Here is a 17,128-nt window from a genome sequence, read left to right on the forward strand (position 1 = left end):
TCCTCATCCCATAGCCTGTGGTTTGCTCTAAGGTCACTGTGGGCGAGCCAGAGGACAGATCTGTGTTCCTGAAACAAAAAGGAGGGATTTCCCTTTTTGGGACTGGGTCAGGAAGTTGTTAGTGGATTAGTTATTGGAATTCTTTACTGTAGATGGTACTGAGTTCATTACCCATTCCAGAGTTGAATAGAGCAGTAAGGGCCTTGTAGGGCCCTCTTAGATAGGGTTCACTGCTAGGGTTCACTGATAAGATTCATTAGAGCATTTTATTGTTAATCAGACTCTCTTAAGAAATTTCTCTTTCTGATAGTTAGGCAAAATTACCAGAATATTCTGAAGTTGCAAGGCTTGTAGTGTAATTAAAAATTACTAGAAGATTTTCTTTCAGTTTTATTTTGTGGTTTGACTGGAATGGTCTTCTTTCAGTTTTGTCTATTGGAGGTTGTCTATAACATAATTAGCAAGTCAGATATATGAGATTTGTTAATACAAGAGATCCCCAGTATAATACAGCAATTTTGATGATAAGACAAACTGTAGTATTATAAAGAATAAAACCTTGCTGACTACATGGTTCTGCTAGCCTGTTTTACTTGTTTTGTTGTTGTTGTTGTTGTTTTTTGCTTAGATGTTTAGTGTAATTCACGGACTGAAATAAACAGCTGTCTGTTGATGGCACTCTGGTGACCTTCTAGGTCTAGAAAGTTTCAGATTTTTAAACTTAAAAATATAATCCAGGTCATATTAAAATAAAAAGTAGAGTGCCTAACTTTTTAAGTTGAAAAATCTCAGTGATTCAATCAGAAAGAATAGAAATGAAAAAGATTTATTAACAACTCCCACCTGTACAACTGCAAATGAGTTCTTGCTTTCAGATTTAGTTTCATCTAACTCAGTGATTTCCTGAGTTACCACTAACTTCACAAAGTCCCCTGTGACCCTTTCCCTCACCTCTGAGTTCTGGTTCTCTGCCTCCTGGTACCCTCAGGTGTGTCCCGGTTTCTTTTCATGAACTGCAAACTCCTATATTGTTGCTAGATCTCTTTCTCTGACTCCTTCTCACCTTGCAGGCCAAGTTTCTTTCTCTGAGTATACTCAGCTGTTGCTCAAGCAAAGATCAATCTTCTCCTCAACCAGAGAATCCTTCCTAACCCAGCTTTCTTAAAAGAATAAAAAATGGCACAACTGAGAATAAACACATTGAACAGATACAGGCTGTCATGCCCTGCATTCACGTTTCTCATAGGTTGGATGTCTAACTGCAATTTGGATGGGGTAAGATGAGAGCTAGGTAATGAAAGGATGCTGAAAACCTCCAGCGTACCAAATACATAGTATCTGGCATGAGTATCCATCAGGATATTGTACGGTAGTGATGGAAAGGGGAGTTACCTACAGAACATGTTTTATTTTACATATATACTTTGTTTAGATAGTCTTTCTTGAAATACTGTTCCAGAGTTAGACTGGTACCTACCCTGTTAGATTTGGAGTCTCATCTACTTGGGCAAAGACTATAGTAGCAGATAGTGGAAGTTTTACTTCATGTTAGTATATTGTGTGTTGTGTATTTGCTGCCTTTTTGGGTTTTGTTTTGTTCTGAGAGCAGGGAAAAAAGACTACTTGTTTGCTTTTGGGCTGCCATGCAGGGAGGCAGGTGGAGCTGCTTGGGAGATCAGAGAACAGCACCTTCCATGAAAGCATTTGAGCATACACAGCGGCAGTTTCTAAAATGCTGAATGCGGCCATGAGTGAATAGTCCATGAGTATGTGAGGCACAATAAGCAGGGAGCATACTAAAAGACTTGTGAACTTGATTGTAAGTCAAGTCTGGGAAGTGACAGAGACTGAGAGAGGCTATGTAGAGTTTGTTGTGACACAGAAAATGACAGACAACTGCTGAACTGGAAAGCAAATCTGTAAGGACACTGTAGTAGGAGGGAAATTTGTCATTTCACCTTTTATTCTAGGTTTTACCATGCAGCAGATGTCAGTTTTCTCCATTTAAAAAAATAATTTATTGTAATGTAATGTTTTGTATTCTAGTAAAACCTGGATTTAGAGATTTGGAAGTCTCTTTGGAATTCATGTATTTGATATGTTCAGTTAACAGAAGAGATGGGATAGTTCCATTTTAAGAATCTCACTGACTCATGGACTTATTATGTGGTCCCCAAATAGCAGACTCTTCAGTGGAGAATTTAATGGCAACTATTTTATTTAAATGTTTTTATAAAGAATGTAGAAATTATTTCCAGCAAGTTATAATCATCTGTCAGTCCAAACATAGATTTTTGTGTTCGCATACGTGAAACTATCCATAAAACGTTATAGTTAGTTACTGCAGTTGGTGTTTGGGTTAGATATGTATATAAGCAAACTGTGTCTATGCTATCTAAATATCTAAATGCTTTATAAAATAAATGTGAAAGATTAATTAAATGAACAACAATCAGCCAGCTTCCATGGCCATCAGAAATATAAAGACATTATAAATGCCTCTTGCTGATATCATTTAAAGGCATACAGAAATGACTGCAAATGAAAACCTGCTGAAACTTCCGAACTCAGGGTATTGCTTTGAGACCTCAGCACTGAACTGACAGAGATTTGTTATGGAGAAAATGAGCTTTTGCTGAACTAACTTCCATTTTGCTAAATCCTTCAGATATGTGGAATATAAACCTAGGAAAATATATGGCCAAGAATGACTTTTTGACTTTCTTGATGTTAGACTTGAAAAACCTATTAATGTGAAATGATTTACAGGCAATTTCAGGTGACTTCTTCAGACAGAAAAAAGAGTTTTCGGTGATGATGAATATAATGCTGTGAAATTGATTTTATGTACTTTATTGATAAGATCAAGTCCTGTCTGACAGTAATTGTATGAAGTGCCTTATTGGAGCTATATGTTAAGATTATACATTTAAGAAAATTGTACAATGATGTGACTTTGTGCTGGTTCCATTATAAAAATAGGTTATTACATACAGATGCATTAAGCTAACCTGGAGTCACATTAACCATTAAAGCAGGATCGTGATGCATAGCTATTAAAGAAAGAGTTATCTCAGAGATAATTTTTGAGACTATAATGGTGCAATATTAACATTGCAAAATGACTCCTTGCTTTTAATCTTGCAGTTTCAAAAAGTACCTCATACTTGGCACTTGTAGCAGAAAGATATATCCATTAATAAAGTGTGTGTATGTGTACAGTTAGTGCTTGCCTGAGAGGTTCTTATTAGCTTTGTCTATAAATACAGTCCACAGTTATACTGTAGGGTGAGAGTTTCAATAGTAAATAAGAAATGTATTCATTAAATTAATGGGATTTGTGTAACTAAATTACTTACTTGGTTTTAAATATATCATTCTCAGTGCAAAAAAGGCTTAGTGCTGCTAACAGTTAAGCATATTAGAAGTTCCTCTGAGCCCAGTCTCTATATAATGATGTCCAGCTGCTTTTATGTTTTTAGACATATGAAGTGTAGCATATGGTCAGACACATTTTATTGGCTGTCATTCTAAATGCAAGCAGTACTCTTTTGGTTTGGTGTTTTATTTTGAAAGTTCTCATTGTGTTTTCCTTTCTCAGCTGAATTAGCTATTGTCTGCTGAAAAAATATATATGTATAGTATAATGTAATATAATGTGTTAACATAAACAGTTTTCTTTCATGATCTGATTTCAGGTTCCCCTGGACCATCTAGTGATCACAGCAGTGGAGCTTCATCACCTCTCTTTGACAGTGGTTTACATTTAAATGGAAACTCGACTAACACGGTAAGCAAATTAGTAATAAAAACATGATGTAAGCTGTGTAAGTTCGCTTTCCATTCTGAGCTTCAGAATGTTAACATAGGACTATACTAAGGATTTGCATTTATTTATTTAATTTAAGGGCATAAAAAATTCTGAAGATTCTGAATTCACAAAGTAACCAACATGGGCTCTTGAATTACTAGGTTCTTATTCGGAAAAGCTGGTAAGAGTGACCACAGTAAGACTGGGTCACTGTATTGGGGGATATGAGTACATGTTAACTTTTGACATATTTTATTGAATTTAATACAGCTAAAGATGCTGACTTACACATGGAATTCTGAAAAGAATGTAAATTGAATTACTGAAACAAACATTCATAACAGGAAAGAAAGCGAGAAAAAGGGAAAGAAATGAAATGAGAAAGCAGACTTAGGGAAAAAAATCGGTTCTTTAATATGGAAGATAACAGTTCTTTTCTCATCAGCAAACAGCTATGATTGAAGCATACGTAATATCATGAGGGTTTTTTTTTTTTCCCTTTTTGAAGTAAAAAGACCATCTGGCAAAGCCAAAGATAGGTTGTCTTAGTAGGTGGACATGTTGCTATCTTTTTAAAATTAAGATGGAAGATGGAAATAGCAGCTGTACAAGGAGAGACCTTCATGGTGACAACTCCTTTAGCTCCTAACTAATTGCAACTGTGGTCTTTTCACTTCGATACTACATTTTACAGAAAGTATATCCAGAGAATGGACTCAACTTTGCACTTTTCTGAGCATTATCTCTCTAAACTAGTCCTTAAGGCTGGTTTTCGTCTGATCGAAATTCTGAGATTCATCTATGCTGTGATACCTGTAACTTAGGGCCCAGGGTCCAAACTGAGTCTAGGTTCAGAAAGTTTCATGCTTATTTGTTTGCAGTTAATTATTTCCTTTCGGTTGTGTTATTGTCTTACCAAGGAACCCCAGTCAGTCATCAGGGTCCATCACTCTGCAGTGCCTGAAGAATGCCTGTGTACCAGGTGCTCTGCAAGCAATCCATTTTGCAAAGAGCATATGTTATAAGAAGAGGGCTATGGTCAGAGGATTGCATGTGATTGCATTAGCATGTTTTAGTAAATTAATGCCTTTTAAGTACCAACATGAGTGTTCCATAATAACTTACAAAAATTATTATGACTGTACTTTGGGAATTACACATTTTGAATTCTACACATTACAAAAGTATAAATAAGTGGCTGGAGATACTTAAATTTGTAAAAGATTAATTTAGAGTTGCAGTTTACAAGGTAGCACACAAAAGACTGAGTAAGCTTGAAATACAGGCAGAAAAACAGAAAGCAAAGAAAGGAGAATACTTAGGAACGAATTTGTTTTTATACAGAACTTACTCTCTTTTTCTGAAGTTTGACATAAACTCACATGGGAAGCTATGCCTAAGCACCAGACACTATGGCCTAGAAGTGAAATAAAGCAAAACAGTCTATATTTTATCTAGCCAACTACTGTGGATACAGGAAGGGGTAGCTTGTGCTACCATCAGCTCTAGCATCTAGAAGCACCTAGTCCTTAGTGCTAAAGGAGGAGCTGGCCTCAAGGCCGGTGATTACAGGTCATGTACCTCCATGATTCTAACTACAAAACAATGGGGAAAATACAATATGGATATTTTTCTTGCTGTCCAGATGCCCTAGATTTCCAGGCCGGCCCACTCAAGAGAAAGAAAAAGTCTGAAATAACTTTTAATAAAGACATACAATGAAGGTACAATAAAAATATCATTGAATTATTATTATTCAGTAGGATAGTTGCCAGGCACATGGGGAGAATGTGGTCATTTTTCATTTGTTTGAAAATCCAGCTTCCTCGAGATAAGGTAAATGGTCTAAAAGTGGTATTCTGATAAGTGAACTGAGACCAAAGTAGACCATGATTTTCTGTGTGTTCATGTAATTTAAGAATGCTAATTAAATTTTTATAAAGTGTATGATGACTTTGGTTGGTTAGATGAAACTAAATAAGCATTTAGGATTTTCTAAATTGCTTTAAAATCTTTTTTCCTTAGTTACTTTGTTTCATCTATTAAATTAAAATGTTTTGCATTAAGAAAGACATTGTCTACTTCATCACCTGCTACAGCTTATAAAAAATTAAAAATACAAATGCCCAGCTGATGGGACCTGTAAGATGCTAAATGTTTAATTTGCTATGCAAGATCCTGTTTTCAGAGAGAGATAAAGGTATGGCTCAGTCAAGCCCGTAAAAGGCAAAAAAGGAAAAGGCTCCAAGAAAGGGGATGGACACCCCCATACAGAGAGTAAAAGCTATGCTGACGGATACTTTTAGTAAGTGATCGGGCTATTGAGTTGAGGTCCAGTTGCTGCCCTACATCTAAAAGCTTCAATGGTTTTATTTTTTGATTGCTTATATGGCATCTTCCAATTCAGTATAAACACACTATTTATCATTCTGAAGTTTTATTTTATTCTCCATTTTTACCATCCTGTAGCTCACTTTGGAGAAGTTTCAAGATTTCAGATCAATACTTTTTCTATTAGAATGGTTTAGCATGTGATGCCAGTAGACTCAGCCATTCCTTGATCTGAAAGTCCATGATTTTCTCACTGAGAATGAAAGCATTATAGGTATAGATCTTGAAGCTTTAAATTGACTTTCAATTTACACTGCATCATTTAGTAATGTATGTGTATAAAATGTAACAAATACAAAGAATAGTTCCCTTACTTAGAAGGACAGTGCTGGTTCCTGTCATGAAAGTAGTCATCAATATCTGCTGAACAGAAGGGAAAAGTGTTACAATAGATGAGCATAGCTAGGTACACTTAAATATTTTGGACTGCTGCTGGGCTGTGGACCTATATGAAATGAGATAAATACACTGCAAATAAGTGCAATCCTTTTACTTCATGAATAAATTTGAAATGGCTGTCCCTTTTCTGCATACAGGGAAAAATAATCTTGAATTTTCTGTTCTGATTACACCTTTCAGGAATAGTAGCAGTAGAAAAATAGGCTGGAAAAAGACAATTAATTAATGCCTTCTTACTCTACTAATATAGAATTGTATATGAAATTATTTTGATACTGAGTAAGAAAATTGTTTAGTTTAGATTTAGTTGTTCAAAAACACTGTATGTCTCTAATTCGGATTAGAGTTGATTGGGACTTTCACTCTGACATTATTGAAATGAGTAAATCGTATCTTTAAAAGTCTTATCTTTTAGTTGCATTGATCCCCATAGTCAATTCTGTTAATTCTTTCACCAGACATATTTCTTCTGGTGTTGAAACTGATGGTTGTTTGTCATTTCTTCTGCACAGAAATTAAACACTTTTTAATTTACCACTGAAGTTTAATTCAAATATGTTTTATGATTTTTTTTAAAACTTAGAGCCTTAGCAACATCTGGTGAATGGAAATACGGAATTGCAAAGGTCTTATTAGCTGCTAAATAAGTAAACACTGAGCAACATTTATTATTTTATGATATCTAATACTAGTAGAAAAAATTCAGTTAAAACTCTGAAAATTGATCCAATGTTCACATACTGTCCAAGAGGAAGGTTTACATTTTTTAAGTAGGACTGGCCTTGTTCTGTTCCCATTGGAAAAGAAATCAGACCAAGAAAGGTCAGATGAAAGGTTCTGGCTTTGTGTAGTCTTTGTTGAGACTTCTAGCCATAAGCATAACAAAAAAGTGCAGCAGTGAAACTATGGAACTAAAATGCCAAGCAGAAAACAATAACTTGAGTTGCATTTTGTAGCTATTCTGGTTTCATTTATTATTTCTACAAATTTTTCCCATAAACAGCTCTTTCTTGTTGTGAATAAGTTGTTTTCATATTTCTTACAATTTTATTTCATTTTACTTTTCATCAGTAGCACAAAGGAAATGGCTTAGAAGATAAATAAAGCTTAGTTTATTACTTAGGGTTTTTTTATCCTTTCTCATATCACTGGGCTTATTTTATTTACCCTTGTATTGTCTGCAAAATTGTCTGCGATAGCTGAAGTTTGGATATACTCACATTTATAGTATAATTTCATATTAATCTCAACATTTTTTTCTTTACTGTTCCATTCCTTATATACCTACAACATAATGTTTTGAAATCTGAGTTCAGTTATAATTTGAGGAGCGGCACAATTACTTTCTGCTTTTTGTGCTGAAATTAAATATAAATTACTCTGTCTCCCCATGACCGTCCCCATCTCCCCCCCCCCCCCCCAAAGAATATATCTAGAAAGGCATTCCAGGCAAGGTCATTGAGGTTAGTCAGGAACCAATTAGATACTAGCCTGAGGGAAACAAATTGAAGAAAAAGGTGCAAGATTCTGTCAAATAGTCCATATCTATTCTCAAAAAATATCTTAGGCTTTTACTTTACTGAGTCATTAAAAAAAATAATGTAATAGTACCTGGCAGCACAAATATAATGAAATATTCATTAATATTTCCATTGTAAATCACTTCTGGAGAAATTCATATAATTGAAAGGTTTTTAGTTTGTGCCTCACTAGTAGCAGAATTACTAATCCAACTGATTTAAATGCATAGCTACTGCAGTGAACAGGGCAGCGTAAGCCACTAACACATACTGATATACAGACTGTCATGTACACACCGCATATAGGTGTTCAGTGTCTGCAAGAGCAACCATTAAATTAAAAAAACATTAAAAGTCTGTGAGAGCAGCCATTAAATTTCAAAAGCATACAGGTGAGATAGCCTTAGAATCAAATCAAAATGTTTTTTTTCTGTGACAGAAAGAGAGGGGGCAATATCTTGTTTCACATGCTGTTTCACATTCTTCCAATTTAATTAAACAATGTCTGCCGATTAAAATAATGTAGAATAGAGCTGTGTAATTAAAAATTGCTGCTTTCACTGAATTTTAAAGACCTCAAATTACTTTTCCAAATTGTTATTTCATGTGGAAGACCTTGTTTCCTGTATAGAAGCCTTTATCTACTAAATGATTTGGTGATGCATACTTTATCACATAATTACTATCGTTTTAAAGCTGTCACAGAATTGTGCACTTGCATCTAAGCATTCCATTAAAAATAAATAAACACCAACCCTCTGCTGAATTGATGCTGCATCAAAGGAATGCATAGGTATTTTGATATCATCATTAAATGAATTTTGAGACTAGTCTAACACTCTGATTGACTCCTGTTTACAGCAGCTATCTCAAAAGTGTGTTCATTAGCTGGGCATCACAAGAGTTTCAAGTCATGTCCCTGCTCCTCGTTGAACATTTGTAATTTTGCTGTTCCATGATTAATGTAAGCTAATGTAAGACTCCGCTACTGCTAGATGGAACAGTCTTAATTTCTTCTCCGACTTGTCCCCAGCCTCTGCTTCCTCTCTCTCCCAAGAATCAGTAATGTTCAGCCATACATTGATCAGATCAGTTCACTGTTCCACTGGAAACTAATCCTACCTATATATATGGGTATACATATATACATATATATGTATATACACGTATTTCAGTCACTGACCTGACTGAGAGCTGAAGAGAGAGAGTTCATTCAATTCATTGTGAGTTGTGTGGTTTCTGGTGCTGTTGCAAGAAATGTAACAAGGAAACATGCCTGAGACAAAGACCAGAAGGTTAGAATAACTGCCATCAGCACCAGCATGATTTTGTATCAGCTTAAGCTGATCATGACACTGCATGCTAAGGCCATAGCTTTGTGTACGTTTAAGTTTGCATTAGCCAGCAATAGTAGTGAAAGAAATTCTACCTTCCCCTAAACTAGTAATTCTCATCTATGCCTCCTGTGTACCTTTTCATGCTTCTGCAGTGAACTAGATTGGGGAATTGATCTAGGTTAAAACTAAGCTGGCAAAAACTTCTTCACGTAATTGTACAAATGGTGTTTGTGCAGAGGGTGGAAGTGCTGCATTGTTTTGGCAATGATGCTAGAATATGCAGGCCTTAGAAAGTGAAAATTACATGAAATTATAGCCTCATTTAGAGTGGTGCAGCTTCACAGGGTGTTGGCTGGATCTGAGGCTTTTAGACTATACAGGATGAGCTTTCCAACTTCTCAAGTTCTGCCACTCCACTTCCAATTTTAGTTATCGGTCTACATTGAACAAACCCCTGAACACAGTTTTACTAATCAGAACTAATGTATTTGAGCATATTCAAAGACTTGTACAATCTCATTGGAAATTATAAAATGCTAAAGCCCCTCCTCCAGATTAACTGTAAGACAAATCAGCCTACTTTGAAAAGCTTGTTACATTGAAAGCTTTCTTTTGAGTATGCTGTAATATATCTGGTAATGGAGGTTTGTAGAGATGTAAAGATGCAAGAAAGTTAAATTTACTACACTCAAAGTTTTACTAAATCCATCAAAAGTGATTGTCCAATGTTTTCAGTTATAGCTTTAGAAAATGAAAGTATTGAACATAAGGGCACTTTTCGGCACTTCAGCCTCAGGGTTAAGTTTATAGTTTCAGTATAGTTTCAGTTTATAAATTTCAAATGTTGTATTATCAAATGTTGTATTAATGTCGCTAACATTTTCATATACATATTTTATAGAGAAAGATTTGTTTTTCTGTTCAGAACTTTTCAATAATGCTTACTAAACAGTAAATAGCAAAAAAATGCCTTAGAAGATAAATAATATCATCCTCATAACCTCTTATTTTATCCAGTGTCAACAGCAGGCAGTAATCTGGTATTAGTCATGCTCTTCCATATGCATGCTCTTGATAGAAAAAACACTTTTACAGAACAAGTTCAAGAGTTTAATAATATGCTTTGAAAGATAAATTCTCTAAAACAAAAAATGGATGAATTCTGAATTATCGATAAAGATCTTACAGAAGGCAAGAGGAAGTCACAAAAATTAGGCTGTAATTTTTCCTAGTGGGTATCCCACTTGATTCTTAATCATTTTCTTGTAGATAGTTTTACCTGTCAGCCTTCACCAAAACAATAACTTCATTGAAAGTTAAGTTTCAATATAAGAATTTAGCTGCCCATATGTATTTGATCCAAGTTTCCTTGAAAGTTGTAAGTGTATATCTTGCCAGTCTTTTGAAACCTGCAAACATGCAAGTTAGCAAGTAATTGCAAAAATCAAGGGATTTTGATAGAAGATTGAAATCTTACAGAACACAAGCCTTTTGTGAAATCATTTCCACCGGTTACATGAATAACTGGCCACATTATATAAAACAAATCTTCTTACACATGATAAATTTTTAAACCCAACTTATTAAATTTTTAAACCTGTAATTTTATTTTTGAACATTGCTTTCATTGCTAATGTTTTGTTTTGTATTCCATTCAAATATTTACTGAGTAGTAAATGCTGGGTATATCCAAAAGGCACATTTTGGGAAATGGGTTTATGCCTTTACCATCCTCAGTGGAGAAACATCATTGATAGGAGGAACAAACCAGTACCAGCCAAACACATTAGCAGGTTGAGAAGAAGTGATAAGGAACTCAGAGTACCCCCAAAAGAATCACATCTTCCTAGCTATTTCTTGCCCACATCCTTCCAGTAGGATTCTGCAACAGCAGCAGAAATTGCTTCAAATATCTCCAGTTTGCCAGAGCCTATCAAAACAGGAGGTTGATGGGCATTCAGTTATCAGGAATATCTGGAAATGGAAGCATTCCAGAAAGTGGAAGTGAGGTTCCTAGAACCTTTTTTCAATTAAAATTTGCCACCAGAAGTAAGATTGCATTGCTTGGAATGAGAAAGCCTTGAATCCTTGACTTGTCCTATCATCTTTACTGTCATACACTGCAAGAGACCATTGAAAGCTCAGCTATTGCTAAAAAAAAGGTTCTGCCCTCACTTTCTTTCTTAAAGGTGGTGACAGCAGAGCAAGGCATCATGGTAGTAAAGAAAGAAAGATAGCTTCTTTAAAGGGAACAAATACTTGATGCTAGTCAGTTTAGTCTTCTAAGAATAAACCCTACCAATAATTGTTGCCTCTGTTTTTTTGCCCAGTTGTGCTATGACAATGCTTGCAATAGATACCTTGCTATTCCAGGTGTATTCCTTCATCTTCATCCACTATAAAGACTTTGCAAGACCTGCCTTCCTGCAAAACAGATTATATTTGCAGTATGAAGTAAAGAGCATATTTAAGTGCAAGCTTAAGCACGCTGAGTAGCATGACCCTGAGTATTTTCTGCTCCCAAAACTGGCTTAACTCAGCTTCAACCTGTCTGAAGCCTGTGTTTAAAGAAAGAGCTGTGTCAACCTAGAAAATCACCGTTTCAAGGGGCAGCCGTAAGAGAAATTGCAAATTAAATTACTAGGGAAGATTCAGAAATACTTTCCTCCAATAACATGATATTTCCCCTGTAGAGATTTAGAATCAGTGGCAGTTTAAAAAAAGCAAGGTAAAACAACTGATTGCCCACTCTCTGCAAATCGTATATCACAACAAGATGAAAAGTTGACAGCCACAGCCAGCTGCAATCCTATTTTCTCCCTTCCTATGTTCTGATAGTGGAAGGTTGATTATAGAGACATATCTAATTAAGGCTCCCACTTAACAGAGGATGTTTTATTCTATTTATGGAAAGACTTCTTGGTTGACCCATAATGAGTTGTTATAGAATATGTTTAAAAAAACAACAAAGCTCTCATCTAAATTGTCCTTCATAGGTCAGTGATTGCTAATGGGATACAGAATCATTCCCTCCTCCAGGTCAGCAGCTCACATCTGTCCCAGGTGGGTAGTGATTATGTGTCATTACAAACTGATTCTTGTTCAGTGTTCTGTCAAAAATGAGATTTTTCTGCTCAATCCATTTCCTAATGGACAGGTGTTACAAACAAAATGGCATTAATTGGCAGCATTGTTGGTGGTCTCAGCAGAAAGTCAAAGGTGTGAAATGGACCAGAGGATAAAAGATGTGATTGCAGAGGTGATCCCTAAACAGCTATTTTTTTTAGTGCTTTGGAAGGGTGATGTGGAGAGTTGCAACATGAGCAGCAGCTGTTTAGTAGACAGAAGGCTTGAAGGGCAGCCAGCTCGGCACACTGGACTTTGTCCTCAAAACATGCTCTTGACAAAATACAAGACCAGAGGAAATATATAGCGTTATTTCTATGGTATATTCTCTACACCTCCAGTGATTTCTGGCATAGGGACTTCCTGAGCCGGAGTTTGTATCTTTGCATTTAGCAGCCCTATTTGGATTTTGATTCCATATATTTGTATTTCTTGATCACATATAAACTTTCAGCACCTACAACTTTGTGGATGAAAGTTTCACAGCCTCACTCTATGTTATGTGGAGACATGCATCCTTTTTTTGTTTTTACCCTGTTGCATTTTACCTCTATTTGATATCTCTGCTTCTTACATTAAAAGACTCAGTGAACTATTGTTTCCTAGTCACTTTCTTTGCATTTTTTGTGGCTTTATAAATCTTTGCCATACACCCCCCTCAGCAGTTTCTTTTCTAGTCTAATGAATCTTTGTTTACTTACTCATTTTCATGGAAGCCATTCCATACCTTTCAACATTTGTTTTTCCCACAAGAGCAAGATCTTTTTGCTGAGCAGTAATCACCTGTTCATATCCTACCACAGCATATGGAAAGTTAATGTTGTCTTTTCTCAAGTATTTGTTTACAATAATTTTGTCTGTCATTTTATCTCTTGACTGGAGAAATATTAAATATCATGAGATTCTTTATTTTCATTTTGATTTTCTTTTTATTGTTCTTCATTACTTGGTATGCTTAGTAAACTTGGTCAGTCCAGCATTCACCACCTTGTCCAGTTCATTCATCAATATGCATAGGTTGGGCCACAGTTGTCTGTGGGAGCCTGAAAATGCCCCTCCACAGTGAAAAATGGTTATTAATTGCTGTGTTTTGTTTGCTATATTTTGCTATATTTTAGGTAATTATTTATCTGTATTTATCTTGCCTTATTTCATAGCAAATTAGCTAAGAATCTTTGTGTGGGACAAATGATTTTTGGAAATCCAAGTGTGCCTTACCAAGTGGTTCTCTCATATTAGTTGACTGCTTTGGACAACTCTGAAAGATTTGTGAGACGTGACCTCTGTTTGCAAAAGTTGTGTTGACTTGATTCTTCCCCAGTTTGTTATGTTTATCTATGTGTTCACTAATTTTGAAGGGATAAAATCAAAGGATGAGTGTCAAATTGAAGTGTAATAGGTTACAGGACAAGCTGAACAAAATGAAGTGTTGGTCCTATGACAGAGTTTACTTTTTGCATGGTGGCCTATGGCCATGTGTATGCCCTCTTTTTCTCTTAAGAAGGAGGGGTCAGGCTCTACTCTGTGCTCCAACATAAACTGGGTAGTAGAATATGTTTTAGTACGAAGTAGACATTTGAGAATGTCACCAGCTTGACCCCTTTGTATCCTTTCCCTATTCCTTGTCATTACAGACAGGCTTTTAAGTTTAGATTATCTAGATCTGATCCATATCTAGAGAGTGGAGGGGAATGGAAAAATAGGTGAGGATGCTTCAGAAATTGTGGTACTTCTTTACTTTCTGATTCCTGGATATAAATTCAGTGATTGTATTCAAGCATTTATGTTTGACTGTAATAAACTACCTTCAGGTTTATGCTTAGACATTTCAGTTTCCAGATAGGCACTTTAAATTATGTTGATATTTTCAACTTCAGATTGCATGAGGTTATGTCACAAAATCATTTGTACAGAATTCAAAAATACGCAACAGATTCTTCACTATGATCTTATAAAATTTATACAAAGCTCTGGAGACACCTTAGCCTTTTGAGGCTAATTGTACGGACTAGAATTAGTCTATGAACTTTATTATTAAATATTCATACTGCAACAACACCAGGAGATCTCAATCAGATGAAAGCTGGATTTTCCTAGGTACTTTGCAAATACTCTAAATGAAATTCTTTTCCCCAAACAGTTTGAAGCCTAGGAGATATTTTAGTATTACCAATTCTGGCAATTTCATTACGAATTTTTCATTTACTAGAATGCGTTCCTCAGTCACTAATTCTCAGTGGTCCTGTTAGAATATGAAACTCACTATTCTGATTTATTTAAAGAAATAAATAGAAAGATCAGCCCTTGCTGACTATAAGAGCTTTAGGAAAAAATGTTAACCCTAAAACCTTATGAGCAAGAAAAAGAACTAGAAATAAAACAATTCTCAGAATATGCTTTATTTTGAGTTAAGTTTTATGGCCTTTGAACACCAGGGCTTAACAGAGCTGAAGCCAGGTCATCCTGTAGTTTATCTGCTTTTGTACGTACTACTCAGTGCATATTTGTGACCTTTTTTTAAAATAGCCAGCTTTCAACTACATTCTGTACTAGAAAATTCTCTTTACAACCTGGGATAAGTAATTTTGGTTCAGAGTTAGAGAACATAGATGCCTAGTTTTGACCTTAATAGCTGTGTCTATGAATCTGTCTCAGCTGCTTCTCTGTAAATAGTATTCCTATCTTTATAAAAGAGTGCAATGCTCAGATGCCATGATAGTGAGGAGATAAAAGTACCAATGAAAACTTTCCAAGTTATCATTTTTATGCACTCTGTAAGAAGCTCCTTGCTGTTCTATTGTTCCCATTTAATAATTCCCATTTTGCAGTACATAATCATGATCATAAATCCTGAGTGGTATTCTGAACAATGAATTCCAGCAGTGACTCAGCTGTTTCTAATTTAATTGATTTTTGCCTGTAAACACAATTTTCAAATCAATTGAATTGCAACCAAAACCAATTGCCACCATTTCCTTCTAAATTTGGGCATATTTCTGTACTTTCACTGGTGTAAACCTCTGTTTTTACAAATGGTGTAAACCTCTGGACATTATGTCATAAAGAACAAACTACATATATATACATATATATACCACTGCATATATATATTAGTGTTAGTGGTTCTGTTACACCTTTAACAATCTAAAAAATACTTTCTTTTAATCATGTTTCATTCTGTGGTGCCTTCAGGAACTAATTAAATAATTAGGTGTGATACATAAGAGGCAATATATATTAGGAGGCTGAACAATCTCCATATAATCTCTACTTTAGGTTTGGCTAGACCCTTTTATCAATGACAGTATGTCCAGTCTAATTCCCCTAACTTCATTTGCAATGGCATTTGCACACATTTAATTTAATGTTATATTATTTTGTTTGTTCTCATAACATGAACTAAGTAGGTCATACAGCTACATATTTATTTTCACTGTTCTGAGATCTGGACATCTTTTACTGCTTAAATAATGCCAGCAATCTTTACTAGAAGAAATACTTGGAGGAAAACTTCAAAGATAAAATTTTTAAATTCATCAGTCCGTAGATGGTTAGTGATCATATGAAACTCAGGATTTGCAATCTGTTATTAAATAATGCTATGGATAAAAGTCACAATGCGTAAATAAGAAACCAGTATTCTGCATGACTACTGTAGTCTTTACATATATATACTAAAATTAAAATTACTGAAATACTGAAATCAAATCACAAGTATAGTATCAAGATGTCCAGTGTTCTTTTTTACACAAATACTTTTTAACATTTTTCTACTAGATCCTGAGTTTCTTGAATAGTTCTATTGCTATATATTATTCACTTCCAACACAAGCACAGCCAGAAATGCATATTCTTGCTTTATGCACTATATTGTCTGATAGACTGTGCTTACTGATTCTCATTTGTTTTGTACAGGCTCCATCATCACCTTCTTCACCCATAGCTAATGAACCAAAATACGAGAAGCGCTGGCTAGACACCTTATCAGTTCCTCTGTCGATGGCTCACATCTCGAGGTACAAAGCTGGAACAGATAAATTAAGGTTTGTAATCTAAAAAGGGAAGCACTGGGTTAGTTAGCTGGACCTAATATTTTGCTCTGGAGCATTGGCTGTGCAAGAATTCTTTGCGTTATGAAAATCTTTAGTTTTTATCATAAAAGATATGTATATATGCCGGTCATCTTCCCTTGAGGTTAATGGCATGCTTGGTGATTACCAATGACAAAGTAAAAAGTATAGTAAACATAGCTCCATAAAATATGTTTCCATAATCCATTTTATCTTGGGAGTTCGGTTACCATCAGCAGATAGTTCAGAGGTTAAGCTTGGCTTTACTTGAATTAGTTTTTAAGGTATTACATTTCACTCCATAGCTCTATAAGAGAATACTCCTATATTCCATATTCCCAAGTTTTGATATTGTCAGTTAACACCTTTTTAAAAAAAATAATGAGATATCTCACAATTCTTGTGACTATGCTACATACCATTGTCATATAGAAACTCATATTGACTGTAACAGAGTTTTATAAAGTACAGGGT

The 17,128-nt window shown here is 35.1% G+C and overlaps 1 pseudogene; it reads left to right on the forward strand.

Annotated features, from left to right (window-relative positions):
- The window catches only part of LOC135325814 (gamma-2-syntrophin-like), a 172,637-nt pseudogene that overhangs the window by 68,229 nt on the left and 87,280 nt on the right, over positions 1 to 17,128 (forward strand).

Source organism: Dromaius novaehollandiae, unplaced genomic scaffold (assembly GCF_036370855.1).
Source record: "Dromaius novaehollandiae isolate bDroNov1 unplaced genomic scaffold, bDroNov1.hap1 HAP1_SCAFFOLD_30, whole genome shotgun sequence".
NCBI classification, from domain to species: domain Eukaryota; kingdom Metazoa; phylum Chordata; class Aves; order Casuariiformes; family Dromaiidae; genus Dromaius; species Dromaius novaehollandiae.